The sequence below is a fragment of the Belonocnema kinseyi genome, chromosome 7, assembly GCF_010883055.1.
Source record: "Belonocnema kinseyi isolate 2016_QV_RU_SX_M_011 chromosome 7, B_treatae_v1, whole genome shotgun sequence".
Classification (NCBI taxonomy): domain Eukaryota; kingdom Metazoa; phylum Arthropoda; class Insecta; order Hymenoptera; family Cynipidae; genus Belonocnema; species Belonocnema kinseyi.
In genome coordinates this window covers 108,018,727-108,025,267 of record NC_046663.1, presented here as the reverse complement: position 1 = coordinate 108,025,267, position 6,541 = coordinate 108,018,727, and the positions used below count along the sequence as shown (strand labels likewise).

At 32.9% G+C, this 6,541-nt stretch overlaps 1 long non-coding RNA gene across 1 annotated transcript; it reads left to right on the top strand.

Moving 5' to 3' along the window:
• Nucleotides 1-3,497: 3,497 nt before the first annotated feature.
• LOC117176759 lies at nucleotides 3,498-5,812 on the top strand. The gene is made up of 3 exons (XR_004467613.1): nucleotides 3,498-3,601; nucleotides 5,444-5,479; nucleotides 5,637-5,812. It is a non-coding gene; the product is annotated as an uncharacterized LOC117176759 (long non-coding RNA).
• The last annotated feature ends 729 nt before the right edge of the window (nucleotides 5,813-6,541 follow it).

Sequence of the window (6,541 nt, the reverse complement as noted above, 5' to 3'; positions counted from 1 at the left end):
AATTTGTGTAATTTTTTTAGACGATTCATGTCTGGTGAAACAACAGTTCAAAAAATGATAAAAAAGCAGTAAGTTCAGCGATATTACCTAATAGAAATATATGTAATAAATGTACTTTTCTGATTTTCTTTGTCATTGAATAATTACATTGAGAAATAGATGTTTTATAATTTAATCGGGAATGAAGAAAATATTTCTGAACAAAATTTTCAAATCAGAATTGGACTTTTTACAGCTGGGAATATAAAATTTGTTTCTCCATGCGCGAAAGTGATTGTTGCCAATCCCAAGAACGGGCCATGCGAAGCGCAACACTAACCAAACTCGCGCTACTGTTGCCATTAGCACGAGCGCCTCGTGTGAATTCACGAGCGGGCAGTATGTTCGCAACTATGGCTAGAGCAATGAAAAAAAAATATTGCAACACTGATCGCTCGTGCCAGAGCTTCTCCGTGTAGTTTTGATATAAAATAAAATTTTACCATGGTAACATTAATGGGTCATGTATTTTATATCGAAATGTCGAAATAGGAACACCAATTACATCGAGATTGTATTAGGAGCATCTCTTGATGTCATTCAACTGCATATTTTCAAGGAGTTTCTGTAAAATATTATTTTAGTTACCTGATTATATATTCGGAGTGACCTTGAATATTATCTCAGATTTTAACAAATTCAGACTTCTAAAAGTTTTACAACTTTCGATGACTAAAACAATTTTGTTTAGAAAATTTTGTAATTAAGGGCTGGCGTTAAAATTTGAGTTTACCTATAATAACCAATAAATCACTCTGGACGTGAAAATGAATTTTTTTTCTATGAAAACTTTTTTTTTTATTTAACTTGTTACTGATCCCATTTATAGAAGATGTACAACTTCTTAAAAGCAACAGGATTTTTTTTTAATTGAAATTTGGAATTTCGAAGTAAAGGGGAAATTCTAATTTTTCATACAATGTTATATAAATCAAGCTAGGACTGGAAATTGATATACAAATCATGATATATGCCTATAGACCTTACAACTGATTTTGAAACGGCTTTTTCTCTATACTTCAATAAGTATACCAATGCTATTATTTTTGGAAATGTTAATGCTTATCTATTTCCATCACATCATGACTATTTATTTCGAATACCGCTACCTGCTTCCTAAAAAAGAAAACATACTTATCTTCTTATGATTTTCGAAATATGTGTGTTGGCGAATTCCTAAGATTTTTGAAGACTTACAATTGGCTCGAATTACCTTCGATAGACCAAAGTTAGGTTGGTACAACAAATTAGGTTGTATCAACTTAAGTGATTGCTTACGGCGTAGATCACTCAGAAACTAAGATCAATGATTATGGAAAGAGAGAGAGAGCAATAGGATATTTAAAATTACTATACGTAGTAATTCTGATCACCTCATGTTTAAGTTTCGCACCTTCAGAAACTTAGTTTATTGTAATATATTGTTCAGTAGAATTGTTTTTAATACATTTAAAATAACAAAAACCAATTATCCTCCTCGCCTTTGGAGTGAAAATTGTAGATTGGGCCTCATCAACCGCAAAAGGATAAAAGTTCTATGCACATTTCTATATAAGAATTCAATGCCTTTTCCCAATATTTCTTCAATATATCTTCCTATTACCTTTTTCAATCTCCTGATACATTAGAAAATGCATGTTACTATGGCTATTGAGGACATCCACAGCAATTACAGGAGCGTTAATGATATTTATGTCATCTTCAGTGAAATAGATAGATCTTATTCTTTCTTACTTGAATAACATTTTTCATTGTCATCAATCCTTGGATATTTACTGCCCATTAGGAAAAATCAATCATTCGACCTATACCAAATTTAATGAGCCGGGTTTCTCTGAATGATTATAGGAGGCTCTCTCTATTATTTTCGTCCTTTAAGGTAGTTTGAGAAAATAATATCTAAATAATTACATAAATACCTCGAATATAAAAATCTGTATCATACATATCAAACGAGATTTAGGCAAAGCTACAACACACAGACTGCTCTGTTGAAAATCACCAATGATATAAGGTATGCCGTTGAATCGCGTGTGATTACCGTTTCAATTCTCTTTGACTTCAGTTAAACTTGTAGTATGCACGAGAAAAGAGTTCTTGAGGCAAACGAGTGAATGGAGAATATATTAAATTCAAAGAAAGTGACGCTTAGATTAGGTAAAACGTTTAGTCAGTTTGACTTAAATATTTAGTTCCTTTATATAAATTGTTCTCGTAATCAGTAATTTGGACAAAGTTGCAAAGTTAAACATTTTATTATTTTCGACAGATTGCGTATAATTTTGTTATCTTTATATTAGAAAAACATTTAGTTCTTATAGAAATATATTAACTTACAGTAGCCAATTTTTCGTCTGGTATCGAGAAAATGAATTTCCCTGAATTCCATATAATGCATTGGGAGGTCAAGTTTGTTGTTTTTTCTTCTTTCTTGATATACTTCAATATACTTGCCGCCTACAATAGAAAAACTTGTGAATTATTATTACTGCAACACAAGCTATATTTAATATTAACTTTCGCGCATATTTAAAGTGGTAAATCTGAACTGTCACTGTTCCCGATTTGATTGCCGCCATTTTATTTCGCTGTTCCTATAATGCATCGATGCTCTTCCAATAATTCCTTCAGACACCTATGCTTAATATCTCTATCATAGCTATACTCATTAGGGGTTTGACTATACGATCCCGTGTGTTAAAATGTCCGGGCAGTCTGGTTACAGGTCTGGCCCAGGTTTGAATTTATCTAGACTGTCTAGTCTGGAAGGTCTGTTTTGGCCCAGGTTTGGCACTGGTCAGCTAGCCAAGAAGGAAAAAAATCATAAGTTGCATCAGACAATTTTTTTGACATACTTCACAAATATTGCAGGGTGTCTAAAATTATGGAAAATTTTTTTCTATCCCCTTGACCGTCTGGCCTGGTCAAACTATGAAAACACTACTTTCTTTCTTATCATCTTGAGAGTCTGGTCTGGCCCAGGCCTGGCGCAGATCAGCGAGCCAAGAAACAAAATCTTAAGTTCCATCACCAAATTCTTTTGGATGTATTTTGAAAAAGTTACAGGGTGTCTAAAATAATAGAAAATAAGAAATTGAACCTATGCAAACACGACTCTCTTTCTTATCATCTTGACATTATGGTCTTATCCAGGCCTTGCGCAGATCGGGGAGCCAAGAAAAAAATCGAAGTTGGACACAGTACATTTTTTCTTACATTTCCAAAAGTTACAGAGTTTATAAGGACATTTTTTAACTAAAATAGTTTATAGTGAAATTTTTGTATCCAAGTCATTAAAACAATCAAGTTTTCCTAAGTAATTGTAATTCATTGCGTGGCCCTCGGCGTGCAGACATCTTGCCAATTGACGTCACAACTTGAAGTAATCTGACAGTGCTTGGTTCCGACCTTTTGGAAACAGTGCTAGTTTTTGTCGATCAAGTATCACAAACTGTCAAAATTTCTTATTATTTCCTTAATAATATATTAATCCAGCTGCAAGTTAGCTGACAAAGGAGAGGCATAAAATGTACCAAATCTTTATTAAGTTATTAAATAAGTAGTAAGTACACACCTACTTTTGATCTATTAAAGAATAAGTATTAAAAACGATAATTTAATTAATTGATTTTATTGATGGCAGTATATTTTTGACGCAAAATTTGAATTTAAACTAATTATATCAAACATGTATATTATATATTTTTCTAGGAAATCATGTTTTACCTTTTGAGAGTATCCTCAAAGCGTATCCTCTAAACATTGACGATATGATTCTCTAGGATAAAACATTAATCGATCAGCCTATCACTAGCGGCTGACCAGCCCCTGTCTAGGAGTTGACCAGACGGTCTGGCCTGGAGCTTGTAAGAAAAAAGTTACATTTTGGCCAGGCCCAGGCCAGACCATCTGGTCAGCACTAGGGCTGGATAACTGGCGGTCTGGTCTGGGCCAGACCAGCGCCAGAACATTTTTTCACACGGGATATCCCTGGTATATGGAAAATGGTCAAAGATATTCACTTTCGCTGATCCAGGGATCTTTATAAATTCCTTCATTCTTTTTGAGCTAAATTTTTAGCTATAATAAGGAATAATATCCCTGTCACGGCTCCATTTTTTACCGTGTGGTAGATCATGACATTCTCCTTAGAAAACTTAAGGAAATTGAAATCTCAAATAAGGTTGTAGTATAGTTTTCTGCTTATCTTCTGGATATATATTTAGTTGACTCCGGTAACTTCTAGAGTTCCTCCGGTGTCTATTTTAGGCTTATATAGCTTACAATACACTACACTGATTGTTTAATACAACTTGTTAAATAGGCCTTTAAGATGACGACCTACAAATATATAACCATTGTGGTCCTTCTAAAATATCTTTGGTGATCGAAAAAATTAATATTAATCGATTGAGATTCTCTCTGGGCAACAACTAAGAAACTATTCATTAATGTTTCTAAGATGAAGGCTATGATGTTTGGTAGTCTTGCCTACCTTAGTGGTATCGACACTTCCGTTTTACCTCCACTGATATTAAATGGTTCTATCATCCAATACACTAGTTCTGCTCGCGATTTGGGTGTCATCATCAATCCCTCGCTTAATTGGCAGGAATATGTCTATCACAATGCTGTCTTGTATAGGATAATATGTTCCTTGAAGTCGATATTAAACTACATACAGTACTAAATGCAAGTGTGCAATTTATCTTTAACCTGATGCTATACACATCAATATAATAGTATATCAATGCCCTTAATTGATTAAGAGAACACAAAAATTGGCAGAAATATTTTAAGGCTATCAACCTTTATTGTATTCTTAATTTATGCCTTATTGGATTATGGCAAATCTGCATCAACCACATTGTTTAAAAATCTTTGAAAAATTCAGATATATTTGCGTTTTTTGGGGACTCATTAATGGAAAGACTTGGCTTTGCTTACGGATATTTTTATAAAAAAATGTCGCGAAAAATTTTTCGCAATTTTTCAAATTGCGAATATTGCACGCAAACAGTTGCGAAATATTCACGGAGATGATTTTTTATATCAAAAAGTACTATGCATTTGTTTAGATTGTTCCAATGATTAATTTAGCTAAAGATTGCGAAAAAGGAAATTTGCATAATTAGCGATTATTCAGCCAATATGGTGGATATCGGGCTGAAAATTCTTACAGAAAGCAATCTTGAACCAAGTACCTCGGAATATTTGTTACAAAGTTTCATTTGGTCTGGTGGCTGTTTTTCTATGGAAACCCGGCTAGGTCATTTTTTATCTGCACAAATAACAAAACCCAAATAAAAACGGTGTAAATGTTTGACTTTTCTGATTCTCAGATAAAGTTCCCCATTTCATAAATAATAAGAAACTTTTTTTAAGTATAATTTTTATGTTTTAGGTACGTACAGATTTGTCAAAAAGAGCAGAAGTTTATGTGAGTTAACATTTCTTCTATTAGCGATTGTAATACAAAAAATAAAGAGCGAAATATATAATATTCAAAAATTGTTGCCAGAAGAAAATAAAGTATATTTGCACAATATTTTAATATGATATTCAGATACTTTTCCATTCTCGATTCGGATTTCCAGTTGATGCACTAGTTATAATCGATTTCACCAGCAAGTGGAATAATTCGGACAGAGACGGACGTTTGTGGTCAGCCCTAGTTGTTTATGCAGTGGTGCGGCTGAATGTGATCCTTACAGAAGGACCAGATGCGCGCGATAGACGCGATATTCTAATTGTAAATACTAACGACTATCATCATCAATGGGTTCGAATTAGTATAATGATGTCCTAATTATTTGTTGTTGTTGTTAACCAAGAATCGAACTTGTAAGAACAGCAAATGAACTTTTGGTAAAGATAGACATAAGGTATATAGCTTAATGTTTCTGTTTAATATGTGAAAGTAAATTTTTTAAATCAATATAAACGTCGAAAGAACAAATTGTACAACAAAATTGTACAAGAAGGCTTAAAAGAATTATGTTCCTTGTAAAGCTGTTTTTTAAGGAACACAATTCTTGGTAATCCTTCTTGTGCAATGTTCTTGCACCCTTCTTTTTTAAAATTTATGTTGGTTTAAATAATGTACTTTCATATGCCCTAATATCCATTAAAATTCACTTTAATTAATTACTGAACTCAACAGAGGCCATTACGGAAATGTTTTATTTACTTGTATAATATTGATGTATTTCTCATACACACGGCAAAATCTAGTTCAGTAACAATTAAAAATGGTAATTTTCATTTTTTATAGCTCAACTAATAGTTGGCATGATAAGTTCAGATTCTAGTTGAAGCGAAAAGTATAAGTGCAAAATGGTTTAATTTGTAAATTTTGGCAAACTTATCAGATTGACAAAATATAATTTAAATACGCATAAGACAAAGGTAGGAAATACAATGTGGAAGTCGCATTATGGGCGGTCAGATTATTTAGCTGCCTACAAAGCACTGCACAGCTTTGAAATTCGAGTTATCACGC